The following is an 18,895-nucleotide window of genomic DNA, read 5'->3' on the forward strand; positions in this document are numbered from 1 at the left end:
CACTTGAGTTCTCACGCTCCCTTTATGACAGAGTATCTGGTCAGTTGCATGCTTTGGAAAACATGAAAATATCATGAATTTCTCTCTACGGTATCTGCTCTGCAAATAGTCTTCAACACAGTCTGAGCTCTGAAACAGAAAACTGCAGAATGAACATCAGTGGCCACTGTAAACTCTGAGGGCACTTTTAGGCTACATTTTATGGGGGTGTCTCATCATCTGGAGGTAAATCTTTTTCAGTGTGGGATAATTTTATGTCAGCTGCTTGTTGCTAGGAGAAAATAGGTTTACTACATTTCTACAACAAATGCCACAGAAAGATTTCTCCATCTTTTAATGCCACTGATATAATCACATTTGTGGAGAAATGTAATAAGTTACTAAAGAGATTGGACTCCTGGACTCACAACATCAAAGTGTTGTGAAGTCCTTGGATTTCCACTGGTGGTTTTAAAGACTGGCAATAACTCTTGAAGTATTTAGTAGCTCAGTTATTTGTATCTTCTTTCCTGCTGTCTTTGTGCTGTTTGTCACTGGGCTCTAGAGGATGTTTTATCTGCATGTGGAGTTATCCTAGGAAAATGAAGAGTTGTAATGATGCTGTAGTGACTCTTTTTGCTGGACTTGAGAGGAGGGTTGGTTGGTGATGCAGTCCTGCTGCAGTAGGAAATGGCACTGGAAGCACCAGCTGCTGCTCAAGCCAGAGTGCAGCCTGTGTGCTGCCCAACCATGGTGCTCTCCAGTCAGTCAGCAGTACCTGTAGCTGAGGATGGGTGTGGAGAGAAAGGACAGTTCTGGTCAGACTTCACTGACACGTGTAAGACAGCAGAGTCTGTAGGTGCAGAGATTGCTCCATCTCTTTCTTGGCAAGTTTGTTCTAAAAGCGCTTTTCTTTGTCTACTAATTCACAATGCAGTGTATTCACTGCACATGTCAAATCCTTTGTCTACCTACTATCTGTTATACTAAAAGGATTCATTCTTTAGCATTTCCTAAACCATACAAAATTATTTATTTTTCCTCTTTCGAAATGTTATGCATTTAGAGAAGTGGATGTGCTGGAATCCATTCTATTGAACCATCTGTGAACAAGTACAATATGACCCACTTCTGCTGAATATCCTCTCAGCTAATTATCTACAAAAATTCGTCTGCATAGCCTGCTGTCCAAATTGCTACCATGCACCAGAAGTAATTCACTGTGGAGAGAAGGAAATGGTTGGGTAAGTGTTATTACAGAACCAGATACTTAAAAAGATCTTCAGGTACTTGATTCTTAGATGAAGCAAAGTATTTAAAAAAGGAAGTGGGTGCTCATACAAGCACTGTGTGAAGAACATTAAAAAACTGGGGAATATATTGGGATGAAGAAACAGGGAAAAATGTTGAGGTGGTTTTTTTTTGGTGTATTTTTTTCCCCCTTCAATTAGAAAGCTAGAGGCTGCTAATAGCCTGTGTCTGAGTATGGAGTGCATATTGCTCTCAAATGATGATTAGCATCACATAAGAGCAGATTTGCATAGGCTTGGTTCTGATACATAACATTTTAGATGCTTGGCTAAGTTTAATACAAACTTAAATGAGTTGCACAAGGCTAAAAATAATTTGGAATCTTGACTGTGATAAATACTTCACTGAATGTGTCCCAGCTTATCTCTGAATATGCTTTTATGGGTGGTATTTCAGCAACTTTGCTACTGTTGAGGCCCAAGAAAAAGTGGTGCATAAAAATGTTTAAAAGATCAGAATTATTATGAGGGACTGTTTTTTTCCTGGAAATTGTGGAGAGTCATAACATTGGATTCAGTAGGATATATAAATTTTATTGGAATCTATTTTCTAACTTCCAGTCTGGTAGAATTTAGGCAGAAGTAAGATATGAGCAGATGAAGAAAATTCAGTGAATATTTTTACATGCTTAAATGCCTATCAGGTGTTTTCATATATTCTTGATACTTGAGTTTCCATGCCTGTCTCAACGGTCAGAATTTTGCACAGAAGTATATGCAATGTTGAAATTGTAAGTTTATGCTCTCAAATTTTTATACGCTAGAAATTCACAGACTAGAACAGTATTGAGTTATGCTCATACAGTGAATGAGATTGAAGTGTTTCTTAAATTTGTGCAACTTCCTTTTCCACCCATTTCATCTTGTAGGGGGGGAGAACAGCAATGATGCTGTTTTTTTCCCTTTTTCAAATCAAGAACATTTTATGAGGAAGCCATTACACTTTTTTACAGGCTGACACCTGTAAATCTGTGAGGAACAAAACTGTCTCTAATAAGTTGCCTGGTGAAGCATAATTTGCTGTACCAAGGGAGTGACCTAATTTGTTCTTGTTGATTCTATCTAGAAACCTACACCAGGACAGTTCATAATTTACTCCCTTGCTGTGCGTGTTATTTTGGAAATGTTGCATTTTATATGCAGTTTTCCTTACATGTAAGTAATCCTACTTTTGCTCATAAAACCTGAGGAGTCAACCCCCTTGGCAGCAGCAAAAATTCAAGAGGAATTGCTCAGGACCCCACTCAAAGGATTTCAGACAGGAATGTACAATGTATTTTTAATATCTGTGCTAATACTACTCATTTATCTCTGAGTCTAATGTGCGCAGTCCAAACCAATCTTCACACAGTGTTTCCTGTAGTTTTCCCCCTGTTCCTGTTAGTGAAATATTCCCTATTCCAGATTCTGGGTCACGCTTTTGTTTCATTCTTTTATTCTTATTTTGACTATTTGTTTGGTGTCTCAGACCATGGAAATAGTATTTGATTGCAGGCAAGAAGGAAGTGAAGGGAAACCTGCTGAGGCTGTCTGGGAACTGAAGTGCTATCACCTCAGTTTGGGACAATGGGTGACATCCATATCCACTGTGGCAGCAGAAGTTGGGCTTCAGCTGCATTCTCTGGCCTATCAGGGAAGTATTGTGCCATCTTGAGGGCTGCAAAGCTGTATAAAATGTGATGTGATGTACTCAGCTACAATTTCTTTTGAACTAATCTTGAGATTCATCTCAGTCATAAATCTGATCGTACTTGTAATAATGCAGTTCTAACTAAATGCAGTAACTTCTAGAGGTGCTTTAGTGCCACTCTAAAGGAATCTCTAGAAATTTTGCTAGTGCCCTTGCTAGTAACAGAAGGCAAGCAGAACAAGCAATCACAGAAACGTTTTGTCCTTTATTCTTAGTGAGATCCATACATTCCCCAAATCACCGTGTGAATTAGGGACCAGGACATGCCTTCAACCATTTTTTTTCCCCCACATTTTTGACTAATGTGTCCACAATATGTTGGTTTCAGACATGTCTTTAGCAGGATATATGTGTTTGACTGGGTGTGGTTCATTTTGACTCAAAAGGAACTTTTTCATGTATTCCTATGAGACTCTGCACATACATCCCATCTGCCTCTGTTTAACTGACTTCCAGGTTTTTTGGATCCTGAAAGACTGTTACATCAGCTGCTAAAAAGCTTTTTAGTTTGGAAATCTGAGCCTTTCTACATGCTTGGTGAATGGAGGCCAACCCTTTAGTTTTTTGCAGCTTGGGGTTAGAGATGTGTTTGTCCACAGTTCAAATCTCTTGTGAGCAGATGGTTCTGAAGACCTTCTAATTCCTTGGATGAAAAAGTAGATTATGTCCCTTTTAGTTTTACTCTTAAAAATTTCCTCTCCACTGCTAATCAAATGCACACTACAGAATATTGATAAAGAAACAAAACATATCACCTACCTTTGTGTCCTTGTCTATGGGTGCACTGAGACAGACCAATGCTCTGTGTTCCTTTTTACCTAATTTCAAGCCCTATGTCTCACTTTCCTGACAAATTAGTCATATTCTCAGGTAAGGAAGTAATAATATCATTGCTTCAGCTTGTGTTGTGAATGAAGCAGTAGTTTAAAACAAAAAATCCAGTTGAGAAAGCAAACATTGCACCAGGATGAATGCATATTGCCAAAATAGCTCTTGGAGGGCTGCTGCTTAGCCGTGCCTTTGCACCTTAAATTTTTTGCCTTTCTCTTTATGCAGAGGAACAAATCTGCATCAGCTTTGCAGTTCTAGGGAGATGATTCACCTACCCGTGAACCCAGGAACGCTGCAGAAACCTTTCAGGGAAAGGTGCAGCATTATAAATATTTTAAAGCTCTCTGCGAGCAGGGAGAAGTGTGACATATGTTTTACATTTCAGTGCCTGCTCCAGTACCATTATTTTAGAACCTGTCACCTTTCGTAGGCTATGCACTCACAGACAAATGCCACTGCTTCAAAACCAATAGCTGAGCTGCCTCTTTTCATGCTGTTTCTTTCAGTTCCAACTGACAGTTAAAATATGTTTGTTGTTCCCCCCTCCACACACAGCCCCTGTTCGAACTGACCTGACCTAAAAAGATTGTAGCATACAGCTGAGCTTAAAATACAAACATTCCCTTTGAAAGTTGTAATGTTCCCGCTTGTCTGGGGCTGCTCTGAAGAAAAAACCCAAAAAGACCAATCTCAGTGTTTGAGCGATGCATTTCATAGATAAAACCTTTTTCTGGGAAAAGGGGGAGGTGTATTTGGGCTCTGCTTGAGTGGCAGGAAGAAAAATGTCCATATTTAAGGTAAAACAGCTGCTGTTTTCTCTTTCCCTCTCTGCTTGGAAAGCTCTGCTTTATGAAGTATTACTATTGCCAGTGGGGAGATGAAGTATGGTAATGAGGCCTATTTGATCCTTCCAGGGGCCAACAATGGCTCAAGGCCTTCTGAACTCCGCCTTGGCTTTCCCTCCAAGCGTTGCCTACTGTCTGCAATTGATATATGTGCAAAATATTATGAAGCATATAAAATCAAATTTGAATGATTCACAATATAAGGTGATAACTTGGTTTGGAAATAGGTTTTTATGGCAGAGTATGTTTCTAGTAGCATAGAATTATTTCAGAAATTTGGTGTGGAATGATAATTGAGATCCTGATGGCTTTGAACTGCTGTATGAGAAATCCAGAACTGTTTGTTTGGGCACATTCTAATTTTTAAATGAGAGTTACTTTTAAGTTGCAACACTAAGTAACTTACCAGAGTCTTGTGCAAAATGAGGGGAAAAAATGCACCATTCTGTCCACTCTACCTTCAGTCTTTCATAAGAAATGTCATCAATTTAAATATTTTAAGGCTATCTGAATAATTAAAACTGAAAGACTTGGCTCCAAATCCCTTAACATTTTAAGTTAAGGACATGTTCTTTTTATATCCACACCAAAGGAATGTGTTTGATGCCATTGATATAAGTCATGTTCAGCTGTTTATTTAGAAAAAAGCAGCTATCTATGTGTCTCCTAAACCAAGGAGCGGAGAGTGTGGAAGTAACATCCCACAGGGAATTGAAGAACCAATTAGATGAGCATAAACCCCAAGCTGCTCAGGTAAAAGTAAATGCTGCCTTGAGGGTACAGGAATGAACTGCATGTTCTGAGGTCTGTAATAGCTGCTCTCCTTTAATTTTGTACCTCTGGTTGTGGTTTGGTTTTTTTCCTTTACCACGTGTTACTGAATTCTTTAAAGCTTGACTGCCTTTTTGAAATAAATGCTGTTCAATTTGAAGTTTGATCTTGATATGGAAACTACTGGTGGAGACATGTATTTTGTGTGTTGTGAGAGAGAAGAATAGCTAATTGAAACAGCTCTTTCTGGCCTCCAAAAGTAGTTTTGCACTAGCTGAAATTCATAGTGTTCTGTGCATGCCTAAGCTCTTGCAAAAAAGTTCAAAAAATAAGGCATAAAACATATCTGAGATAGTGTTTTCTTCATTGTGAAATAATTTTATTTCATTTAAAATTCTGCTTTTTGTCTTAACTCTTGATGAAATAGACAAGTCCAAGGGTTTGAGTCTGCAAGTAATAGCCAAATCAGCGTGTACCAAATTGAGGTGTACCTCTCACATTTCTTTAACATGTGTATGACAATAAAATAGGGGAAAATACCTTTTTCAAATATATTTTGCAAAATTAAATATTCTGTTAATAACAGGATGCATAAAAATTGATGTAATTGTAGTTAGTGGTCTATGAGTGCATACAGACAATTTTGCTTATTTCTTGCACTTTTTGTTCTGACATTTACCCCATTTAAACTGACACCAGTAAAAACAGGGGCCTGACCCAAAGGCACATTGGCTAAAAGTACCCAAGATGCTCCAACTATGGCAGAAGAGTAAAGAGACAGTACAACTACTCCAGTATTCGCTGGAAGGATTCGAGAGGGTTAATTTCTCCCATATATGATAATTTTCTTGCAATACAGGTAGGCTAATAGCTGACAATTGTGTGTTAACAGTTAATAGTAATTGATAATATAATTATGCACAGTGTGACTGTTGCTCTTGACTTCTATAAAGCTCCTTTTTAGAGCTCAAGTTCTGTGTGCTGTTCAAGAGGCTAATTTGAATCAGATAATACACAAGTGCAGGGGACTGTCAGTAATCCATAAGGATTTCCTGATAAAATTTTTAAAAATTCCTAAAGGTGCTGTGTTGATATATTATTCTGTACAGTTTTTTTTTTCCCTAGCTGGGATTATAGATTTGCACATTTTAGACACATATTGACAAAACAAATAAAGGTTGAAGAGGAGATGTACTCCTGGGTCTGATATAAATCTTACCATGGCCTGTGTTCGTCTTTCTCCACCTCTACCAATTAATTAACAAGGATATTTGTTGATAATTGCTTCCGCTGCCTGCAGGCATTTGGTGAGGTAAAATGCTGTAATTTTCAATAGTATTATTTTCAGAGACATCCACTGAAAGAGAAGACTACTGAAAAGTTGTTGAATCTGAACAAGGAATCAGTCTGAAATCTCCATGGGAGAAGGCACAAAGAACTTATTGTGTTCACACTCAGAGATCAGGGACGTCCTCTGGCTCCTGACAGGGAAACCAGTCCTGACTGTCTGCCTTCTCCATTTAAATGAATCCCTGTTCAAATACAGATTTAGGGTGCCTAAAGATTTTGCCTGAATATATTTAGGAAAAAATCTAGATTCATGAACTCTCACCTGATTCATTTAACAGTGCTAATGCTTTGGTCAAGCAGTTTTTGTAATTTCACTTAAAATCTGATGTATTAACAGAGACATGAAGCATGTGGTTGATTATTTTTTTGCAGAAGTTAGAGGAAAATGTTGTCTCTAATTTACACTTCTATGAGAAGAACAGGTGATTTTTTTAAAATGCCAAAGTCACTTAGGTGTCCATGTCCTTTTTATTGAACTTAGAGGATTGGAATGTACTCCTTTTGAGGTTATGATCATAACCACTGAGCCTGCAGATGGTAGGAACAATTTAGTGAAATTCAGCAAAACCCCTGTCCCATCCCTGTTAAAGCATTTACTGTTGATTTCAGTGGAACAGACTTTCACTTGTCCTTAAGCAGTGGGAAACACCTGAAATGTGGACAAGATTTCTATCTTGTTTAAACACAAGAGGTGCAGAGATCCCTTCTGAAACCATGAGAGATGTTCCTGAGGTCAGAGCCTGAGCTGCCAATATTCCAGTGCAAAAATTTTCCCCAGAAGAATAGACATTGAAAACATATGTGGCTATTTAAATCATCACTGAAAATCAGCACACTTTTTTCTTATCCTGTTGAATAGCTTTTGCTAAAGGAACAAACCAGTGTTTTGTTTAAACACTGAACTTGGCGCATGAGTGTAATGCTTTAAGCAGAGACCCAGGAGCAGGGCTGAAGCTTGCACGTACATGTACAGCTCCCTGCTGGGTGCACTGTGAGGGAAGGAGGAGGAGGAGGGAGCTTCACCACATTGCCTATCTGGATCTCAAAGCTATGGAAAAGGAGAAGTTTTGTTGTTGTACAACTTTGTTGTTGTACAACTTTTTTTCCCTCCAGTGGCAACATCCAGCAAAGTTTTCAAGAGCTTTTTTTTTACTTTTATAAAAAAAACCCAGCACTTTTTCTGACTGTAATCACTAATCCAAATTTATATTGTGAAACCTTTCATTATGCAAAACACACCAATAGTTACTATCGCAACCAAACATAACCCAGAGTTTGTTTTGACCCTGAGAGGTGTAAAGTAAAACTGCAGATTTGACACACAGATCAAACCCTCCAGAATCATCACACAGAAGGTGTTAAACTGCAGACTTGTAAACCCTGATGAAACAATAATTGACAAAGCTATAGGAAGTATATTGGTTGATGATTTTTATTTATTCTTTGTTGATCAGTATTCTTAAAAGCCATCATATTTGCTTAAATTGGAAGGATTTTGGGCATCAGACTGCAGTTCCTGCCCTTAGTACTATTTGAATCTTATTATACCCATGTATTTCATTTGTGTTGAGCATAGCTGTGAAATAAAATACATAACTGAGTTGGTTCTTCTTGGTCTAAATCTATCAGCTTTGTCCCCATGGAGGTAACAGTGAGTATGTTCCAAATTGCAATTGTCTTATCAAGGGTGTACTTATCCGTAGTAAGTAGCTTTAGGGAAAATTGTTGGGCAGTGAATAAGATAAAAAAAATCTTGCGACTAGAAACTTTTATTTCATGGACCAAATTTAAAAGAAAGGGCGCAGATGATGGTGTGTGGATATAGAATTTTATTTTGTGTTTATAAGGTCTGATTCTGTTATCTCAGCTGCAGCTCCAGGACTTGCAGAAGTGTATCCAGAGATGATATAAAAGATAAAAGCTAATTCTGTTGTTCTTGTTCATACTCTATTTCCATGCTTCTACAAGGGCTGAAATTTCCCAGAAGTGGTAGTAGCCCATTGTTACCTGCTGTTCCACGTTTCCAGCAGTTGTCTTGGGGTCGGCCATTGGTTTTAACTTCACAACCAATGGAGTGTTTCAGCTGTCACCTCCTCTCCTTCCAAAACCTGCTCCCCTAACTCTGGCAAACCTTTTCTGGGCCTTTGAGAGTAGCATGACAGTGTGTTTGTGGTCTCTATACCCAGGCAACATTTTCCTAGGAGTCTAGACAGGAGTGTAGAAGAGGGTTTGGTCTGGTTCACAAATTTTATTCCTCCACTGGGGTGAAGAAAATTGCCTGTTTTCTTGTGTCGAATTTACATTAGACAACTCAAAAATTAGGAACATGAAGGACTCAGAAAATAAAGGCAGAAAAGACTAAATAGGTAATTTAACTAATTGCATGTGGCAATGCAGACTTATTGGCATTCTATAATAGTCATGATGTCAAAATATAACACACAAAATTATGAATGCCCTGATGTTCAGGGTAGGAAAGATGAGGTTTCAGAGATGACGTCGCATCTTGGGGAAGATAAACTATTTAGGAGACTTTTATTTGAAGGAAAGAAAGTCTCCAGTTCCTGTGTTCAGATTCCATCTTGTAGATCTTTGGTGTTTGGTATGTGTTCCTGCAGACCTCTGCTACTCTGTACTGCCTCTAAGAGAAAAGAAATTAAAATCTGTATTTTGTGAAGTCATTGTAGCTTAACACACTGGCTGTGATGAAGAGTGCTTTGGAGGAGCTTTGAATAATCTGCCATAAGATTTACTGTGTTCCTAAGCAATCAAAGTAAGAATCAACTGGATGGACTACAAATAAAAGTTAAGTATATCATGATGCAGGTCATATAAATCTTGTGTGTTTATGAGCTATACTGAAAAAAAAATAAAATCTTCACACTCTTCAAGTAAAACTCAGCTTGAAACTGTGTCATTTGGGATATGGTGTTAATTATAAACCCCAGAGTCTGGAAACTGGAAAGGAACTACACTGATGATAATGCATTTGCTACTTGTTCAAAGCAGAGAAAAATACCTCTGAGTCTTTTCTGTGGACAAAGCTTTATATAAGCAACTCCTTTATCTCTACACTAGCCATAATTATTTGCCAGTAGATGGAGTAGTTAAATCAAATGTCTATCATTTACTCTCAGATCAGTTTGTGTGACAGTCTCCATACCTTCTTGACACCATTAAACCCTTCTGCTTTCTACTCTGATGACTGGGGAGTCATTTCTGTTCTTGGTGAAGGCTCTCTGCTTTTGCTATAGTGACAAATATGATTAGTTACATATCTTTCAACAAAATATTTTACATTTCTTTTTCCATTGGACATCAGGCTCACCTGCCAGAGATATTAATAATATCTCCTGCATCTCTTTTTAGGACTTTACCTTCCTCTGACTTCCTGTCATAGGAATAAGGATACTTGAAAAGTGTAGAAATAGACTATTGACAATGCTCTCTTAGACTGCTAATCCAGAGATCTCATTTATCAAGGGAGAGAAATGTTTACATTTTGTGGAGATTTCTGCCCTGCCATTAGGAGCCATGTGATGAATCTTTGTTCTTTTATGGTATGATGTGAAATAAGGGAGTTGTTTGCAAACCCAGCCACAACACTTTGGTGGATATAGGCAGCAAGTTTGCATTTACTGAAGTATTAATGAATGTATTGAAAGTATTAATGTATGTGAGACTACACAATTGTGAAAGGCATTGTATTTCCTTCATCTTAGACTTCCCTGCATGTCAACTCTGAGACTGTAACATTTGCAGCATCCAGGTTTTCTCATTCTGCAGATGATATTCATGGTGCTACAGCTGTTGGTTACCATGTCCACAGTTCTCACAGGGACAGAATGCCTCCTGTAGAAGAACAGTCCAAATATCCAGTCTGTTACAAGATTGCTGAAATTAGCCCAGGATTGTCTTTTTACCAAGGTGGTAGCTGCAGTTAAAAAAAGCAGGTGTATTCTGTGAAATCTCACTGTGTGGAAAAATTAGAAAATAAATTTTAATATTTGGAAACTGTGGGTTACTGGTTACATTAACCATTTGGGGGTTTTTTGGTTTGGTTTTTTAGTTTTTGGTTGTTTTTTTTTAAGCTACTGTTCTATTGAAAAAATCAAATATATCTCTTTCTTTAGCTGCAATTCAGGAAGGGGAAGAGGTGAACAGGAAATGACCTGAAATGAAAACTCGTTAGGCAAGTTTTAAGGCATCATTCTTTGTGAATCATGGAATATTGTATTCTAGATATAATGGGAATGGTGGCAAACTTTTGTGTTTGCCTACATAACCAGCAACTCCCCAACAAGCTATGGGTATAGGGCTAGAGAATCTAATTAGAAAACAAATCTAATTAGACACCTAGATGACAAAATGAATAAACAATATCCCAGGTATTTAGGAACACTGGGAATTCAGAGCTAGTTACATACAATTTCACTTATTTATACATTGGTTTCAGTGGTTATTCATTTGGGGTAATTTGGCTTTGTAAATTTTTTAATGATTCTGAAACAAACTTGCTGTAGCTGTGTTAACTGAATTGTGACGTAATCCATATTGGGGATAAAAAAGCACAGTGGTGGATATATGAGGCTTGCGTAGCCTGCAAACCAATGAGCATACACAAGAGCCACTGCTTTGTGCTAGAAAAGGACAGACTGCAAACTCTATTCAGCCAATAACGAGAAATGGTTCAACTCAAGTGCAGGAGTCAACTACCCAATGAAAGAAACTAGGCAGAGAACTGTGCAGTAGAAAAATGAGGGCTCTTACAAACTCAGTGAAGAACAGGTAAAGATAAAAGTGCCGGATTGAAACTTTAGAGCCTTGCTGAAAACAAATATGAACATCAGATGTTTTCAAATGCCCTTTGAATGGATTTCAACATTAGAACCTCATGTTTACTGCACATACCCTAAAGTTTTGTTTGAAGATAAACCTTTCAAGTTGAAATCCATGCCTTATTCACTGCCTCAAGTAGCTTCTAAACAGTTCCTTGTGACCACCTTTACACTGTTTGTCTGACCTAACTTTTTTCTCTTTGTGGCTCACCCAGAAATGTATGTTAACTACCTCCTTATTTAATTCTCCTTCTGTGGCTCATGCTTCTTGCTTGGTTGCTTTGAAATATTGTAAATATGAACCATTCTTTCCCCACTGTTCAGATATCTCTTAGGAAAATCTGTATCTACTTTCTTTGCTGAGATGTCCCTAACCAAAGTATGGGAAATGCTTTTGTATTTAGGGGCTCCTCTGCTGGTTTCCCAGAGAGAAGACATTGTGTGTTCTATCTGGTTATAAGAAGGCATTAAATCCTACTGTTTTTATAAAATACTATTGGCTTTGGTAATACCAGCAAAATTCAAGATTGTTAAAACTCCTGTTGATTTTCGTATAAAACAGAGTAAAACCCACCTTCTCCTTAAGGTTATGATTTCATATTTAGAAATACTGTTTTGTTTATAACATCCCATGTTGTTCTGGCATATTCTTCAGCAGGCAGAATCTTGCTTTTCTGGTGCATTAGTAAACTCTTGATTTACCACAGCAGAATCTGAAAAATCTCTGCTAGCTTAAAACTGTAAAGTGAAAGCATATTGTGTGGTTAAAATGTAATTAGGGGAATGCACATGTGTGAACCTATTTTTTTCTAAGTCCATTGAGCAGGTCATTGCTGAAATAGCCATCTTTCTGATCTTTTACCACATCATCCTGGTGAAAGTCCTTCCTTAAACAACATTTAACAGCATTTAGTACAGCCTTTGTGCTGACTCAGTCCAGCAAAAGTGTCAGAGGTAGAGGGAAAATGTTTTTTTATTCCTTCAGTAATGTGAAACACAGATGATTTTTATTTCACACCATAAGCTTATTGCTGCTGCCTTCTTTTAGAATTTTTTATCAAGTTGACTGCCGTCTTTACTGGAAAAAACGTCTTGATACAAAAAGTACAAATTTTCAAGGCGTTTGTCATGAGCAGAAGGTGCTTTTTTTAAATTTCAAGTTAATTGTCAAGCAATGTCAGATACTTAACAGGTCCGTAAAAGCTGATATGACTCTCAGTACAGGTTTCACCAGGACTATGCATTTTTAATGATGTTATAGCTCTCTGTAACAGGAGGCTAAGATCAGCCATTTGCAGTAGCTGTTGGAAGAACTTTGGACAATTAATGTATGATGTTGTTCTATTATGGACCTCAGTTTTGCCTTAAGTACTCGGTAACTTGCTTCCCTTTTACTGATAGGGCTTGGACCTTTATTGTCTTAAGTCCAACCTCTGCTCCAAGCCTGATTCTGTTGAGTGGCAACAAATTCAGAAGTTGCTTTTCTACAACAGGCCTGCAAGTTAACATCTGAATTTATGTAGAAGGTGAAAAAAACCTCAGAACAGCCCTACACTGAACCTCGATGCATGGTGCTCCTCACAGGAAAATGCTGTGGTAACACCTACAGGTGCTGTCAGCTGAGTATCTTGTACAGCACAAACTTCTCTTGGCTGAGTGCAGGGAATTCAGTTTGCATCCACTTCCTGGATATCTGGCATCAGAATGGCCAGGTATCCGGGAAGGATATCTGGATTTCTCCAGGTAGAGACTTTTTTTTTACCCCTTCTTCTTCCCCAAAGGGTTTTTTTTCAGGACTCTATTCCTGTATGGGATAGAGAAAAATCACTCACATTGGAACGGGCCCATCATTTGCATCTGGGTCAAATAAGGCTAAGAAAAGGACTCCTATTCTGATGACCAGAAGGCTAGAATAGTATCATCCAGATAACCTCTTTCTCCAGATTTGCCTTAGGAAATGAGATAAGACAGGATTATGGACAGTAGGAGGTAAAAAAGGAGTGACTGGTTTATAAGAGTTGATGACTACATCTGTCTGCTTCTGGCCATGCTCCCCCATTGCCTGTAGTACCTGCTTTTTTGGCATTGAGTTAGTTAATTGCTGGATTAATGAGTTATGTAAGTTCACTAGGGAATTTCATGTGCATTGGAGCAGGTAGAATTGAAGGGAGATTGTGCTCCAGAGTTTTTCTCCCACTTTGGTACCAGTGCATTGTTAATGTGGCCCACAGAAGCACACACTTATGATTCTCAAAAGGAAATGGAAAAACATCGTTCGGAAATGAAAAATAGGGTTGGTCAGTGTAGCACATGTCACTCCAGTACCCTGTGTACTCTCTCTGGTGTTTTATTCTTTTGTTTTGGTTGTACTTTTGTTCTGCTAGAAGCATTTGTTTAAAGTTGTGTTAAATATTTCTCAAAATATTCTGGTGAAGTTGATGTAGCAGTGTGAAATCTGAATCCTGAAGTCTGATAAACAAGCCTGCAGAAGATCTGGGACCTGAATTTGGTGAAGGCTTAAGCTTGAGAGATAAAAACTTGAGTTTAAGAAACATTAAGGAAGAAAGGAGAGTCCCCAAGTTACAAAAATGAAAATCTCAGCACTACTTTTCTTAATGCTTATTTCTTAGAAAGCAGCCTACTTCCTTCCAAGGCACAGTCCATTTACCATATTTGGAACTTTGAAAAGTAAAAAAAAAAAAAAAAAAAAAAAAAAAAAAATTTAGTTTCATCTTTTTTTTTCTCCCAGCACAGAGAATCTAGGAGGCATGTGTTTCTTGGAGCTGTTCCTGCATTTTAAGTCAGTGGTCAGTTGCCATAGCTCTGCCACCTGAAGGGCTGTTTGCTCAGCCAGTGTGTGGAGCACATTCTGGAGCTCTAATTCACTGGTGAGACAAAGGGTGACTGGCTAGAGAATAGCCAAATCCTCCCAAGCTCTCAGGCTCATTACTATGGGAACTCTATCAAGGCTGCAAGCTAGCATGGAATATTGACAGCATGAAACGTTGATGAGCACGCCTGAGTTTTGGCAAATTAGATTTACTATCTCATCCTATCTAATAGACCATTTAGAGTTCTGCCCCTGAGACACAGCTCTTTAGCTGAGCATCTACCATCTTCTTGTAATGTTTTTATCTTCAGTCTGAATGGCCACAGCTTTATGAATATGTTTCTCTGTACTTTAATTTTCTTGTTGCTGGAAAAAAGCTTCTGGGTGGACATGCAGTTGCTTAGAAAAGGCAAACAAGGAGCTACATTGAAATGTACTCTTGAACAAATCCATCAATTTATCTCTATGTATACACCAACAGAATTATTTTATATATGTACACATTTATATACACAGACACACACACATAAAAACGCATTCTCCCAACTGGGTTGATGTGTACAGCATTGCAAAATAGATCTGCCATCGTCCCTGACAGGCTGCTGGAAATGGAGTTGATTGAATATGACTCAGACCCTCAGTCTCATTGTCCAATTCATCAGTGAATGCACTGCAGGCTCATTGATTATATGTAAGGCCAGCAGGAATGCTTGGCTTGCTTCGTGGGGCTGCCTGTATTGAGCCATTATAAACACTCTCTTCTCTGCTGTGTGCATGTAAATAAGTTCAGGTCACTTAAAATTGACAACTTAGACACAATTTTTATGAATTAAAAAAAAAAAGGGAAAGAAATGCAGGGAGTTCTTTTTGTAAAGAAGTTAGTTTCAGAGAGAACTGAGTCCACAGACTAATAATTTAAATATTATGTTGGTATTTTGAAAAAAATTTCTGACTGGCAAGTATTCCAGATGCAGAAGTTAAGGTTTTTTTTGCCTTTTTCAGTATGAGTGACAGTGAGTGTGCCTGCATGTGGGATAGAACTTAGACTATAATTCAAAATTAACAAAATATTCTAAATGAAAATCCTTTTCCATGGGGTAGCGTGATTGTATACCACAAGAAAAAAAATCTGAAAATAATTTTCTTCTAATAATTATGCACATGGTTATAGGTAAACCTCAGTTTCCCCATAATAATCTCAAATGTTGCTGTTCTATGCCTGTGATGTGCCTGTTCTTGGGAAAAGAAAATCACTTTTACCTGGAAACAGTAGATGTCATTGCACCTTTTATTTCTGTGTCTCTGGAGAAGTGGGGATGAGGAGTGAAATGGGCTTAGTCATGTCCCTTACTCAGGGAAGAATGATGGAAGCACTTTTTTGGCTGCTGTGGTCCCACAGGCTCTATTTATTTATTGTGTCATATGATCCACTGGCAAAATATACAGGCAAAAAATTTAGTTTTACAGTGTGATCTTGCTGCTTTCAGACAGGGCCCCTGGGAAGACGTCACAGCTGTATGAAGAGCTACAGCACCCAAATGTTAGCGGTCTGGTAGGTTTTTCTTCAAGATATTTTCTGCAGTGATATGCCTTTCCTTCTGTAGTCAGGAATTTTCTTCAGTCCTCTGGTCTTCATAAAATACTATGTGAAGTCTTTGTCAGTGGAGACAAGAGAGTATGTAATGAAACAATGTTAACAAACCCCCTTGTCACTGGCATCCTAGTTTTGGGAAAAAGAGATGGAATGTCAAGGAACATCTTTTTCACGTCCACAAATATAAAAATATGCCAAAATTTTTGTTTGCTAAGCACTGAAAACATTGCAGGATGCACTTGCATTATATAGTGTGACAGACAACTTTTAATGCTGACATGTTTTTAACTAACAAGATTTATCGAGGAGGGGATTGGTAGCCAAAATATTTCAGCTACTTGTGCTGCTTAGGATCCAGAAGCCCCAGTGGGAAGGAGGAGACCAGGGATGCTGTAAGGGCAGCCTGAAATTACCAAATAAGTTACACACATCTTGAAACACAGTGTGCTGTTGCTGTTTGCACTGATCTCATTAGTTTGTTTACATATCCTGATTTTGCTCTCTCCCTGACCAACTCCCTGTACCTTGTGTTTCCTGAGTGCTCGTTTCAGTGCTGCTTACACAGGGAGAACAAACAATCCAGGCAGCCAGCAGAGTTTGCAGAGCACCCTGTGCACGCCTCAGTCTCATGCTGCCCAGAATCAGGCTCTGAAAAAGTGAACTGCCTCTCCATTTCTGTTTGGATTTCAATGCCAAGACCTTAGTGCTGGGATACCCAGCTTTCCACCAATCTCTGCTGCTTAAAGAGTGTGTGTTTGTTTTTTCATTATTTTTAAAAGGAATGCTCATGCTGACCGATAGGGCTCTGTATGTTGTCTTGTTAGTTCAGTAGTATCATATTTAGGTGCAGAATCTTCGAGTTGCTGACCCCATGAATCTAGATGAAAGTTTCTATTCTGAGTTTAATTGATTTGAACCCATGAAAGTTCTCGTAAAATATTTCTCATCCACTTTGTGTTTTATTCTAGCCAGTGGGGGAGGGGGCATGGGAAGTCAAACACCTACTATCCTAAATATTCAATGGGTTAGACAAAGACTGCTTTTACTAGAGAAAAAATGGATCCCATTCATGGTGATGTGTGTATTTTGCCATATTTCTAGTTTTTTTACCCTATGTATTTCTTGGGATTTACATGTATGTGATCCTTCCAGGAAGGCCAAGTGTCCTAGTGAAGCCATATATTGGTAGCTCCTACGGGCTAAATCACATGTTGTATATCCAAGAATTTCCTGTCATCTGTTCATGTGCAGTATTCTGGACTATTGTCATACTGCCACTGAAATTAGAACCTGAGATGACAGGCTTCCTTGTTATGTTTTTTTGCAGTTTTTATTTTTATCATTATTTTTAACCTGCTCTTTGTCTGAATTTTGCGGATTGCTTTTGTTCTATACAAATATAATTAAATTTATACAGTTTGAACCATCAGGAAATTGACAAAACAGAACCCTCTAAATGCTACAAATAGGCAATTCTGCACAATCTTCATTCTCCAGAATTTACAATGTCAGAAATACCAATTTCCCTTACCTAAATTGGAAAGATGGATGGAACTTTTACAAGCTTTGGGAAACTCCAAAGAAACTGCTGAACATTCATGCATTTAACAGAGGTGAACCCAAATTTCAGACACTTTGAATTTCCCATGTTAAATGAAGGGCATTAAATCCAGTGCTCCATAGAGAGGAGAAGCTGTGTAATTGAGTGCATTGAACTGTTTGGCCTGGGCAGTGGGGATGCCTCCAGAGTGGCCCAGAGCAGAGTCTTCAGGAAGCAAGCTGTTGTCATGGCTTCAGATTCCTCCCTAATGTTCAGTTCACAATAGCAGAAGGATTAAGCATTTCAAGGAAGGGCTTGAAACTGAGTTTGTGGTGAGATGGAGAAAGGGGGCTCAGAAAAATCTGTGCTGGCTGCTTTCCAGCAGGGGATATACATAATGGCAAATGATGTCACGTAGCTGAGAATGCAGAAGAATTTTTTAAACAGCAAAAAAACAGGGCACTTGCTGAAAACCAGAAAGAGATGGTGGTATGAATATGTGTGTGTCTGTATGTGCATACATGTTTGTAACATTTCTGGCTTACTGGTTTCCAGGAAAGTAGTAAGAGACAAAACCACTTTTATACAGTCAGTGGCTGTGGCAGCAGTGTGAAATGGGCAGAAATGGATGAATTGTGTTTAGCCTTTGCTTACTGCAAGCTTTTCATTACTGTATGGTAGGTTACTGCAGCAAAAATGTGGTTCAGTTAAAAAACTGACATTAAACAAAGCCAGATGTACTTAAGTAGCAAAATATCCAGAAGAAATGACTTAACTTACAAGCTATGTGTGGATTAATGTAACTCCCTGATCCTCCCCCTGCCCAATATCTCCATCCTCAAAGTCAAAATCAAAACAAAACAGAGGAGGGAAAAAAAATCCCAAACCCATAAAACCTGAGACTCACAGCCAAGCCAATCACCGTAAGGCAATTTGCTAATGGGTTTGGCAGAAATGATCCTGTTTGGCTTGTCTTCCTGCCATGCTAGAAAGTTAGCATTTATCCATATGTGAAATGTTTTATTTAATCTAACAATATTTGAGTGCGTTTCCTTCTTTTCCCTGAAATATGGGGGGTGATCTTAATTTCACTGTTATAACAGAGAAAAAAAAATAGTGACTTGAAAGGCAACACACTGTTTTTAGTTTAGAGAAACCCATTGTTATCTCAAGACTTGAGTACTACTTAGAAGCAGCTGGATTGTTTCCAAGCTCTCAAAATATATTTCACATCTTGTGTATTATGTTTTTACTATGAAAACATATGAAACTTTCTCAGAAAAATTTACTTGGAACACTAAATGTGAAAAAGTCACA

The sequence above is a fragment of the Molothrus aeneus genome, chromosome 8 (genome assembly GCF_037042795.1).
Source record: "Molothrus aeneus isolate 106 chromosome 8, BPBGC_Maene_1.0, whole genome shotgun sequence".
Taxonomy (NCBI): domain Eukaryota; kingdom Metazoa; phylum Chordata; class Aves; order Passeriformes; family Icteridae; genus Molothrus; species Molothrus aeneus.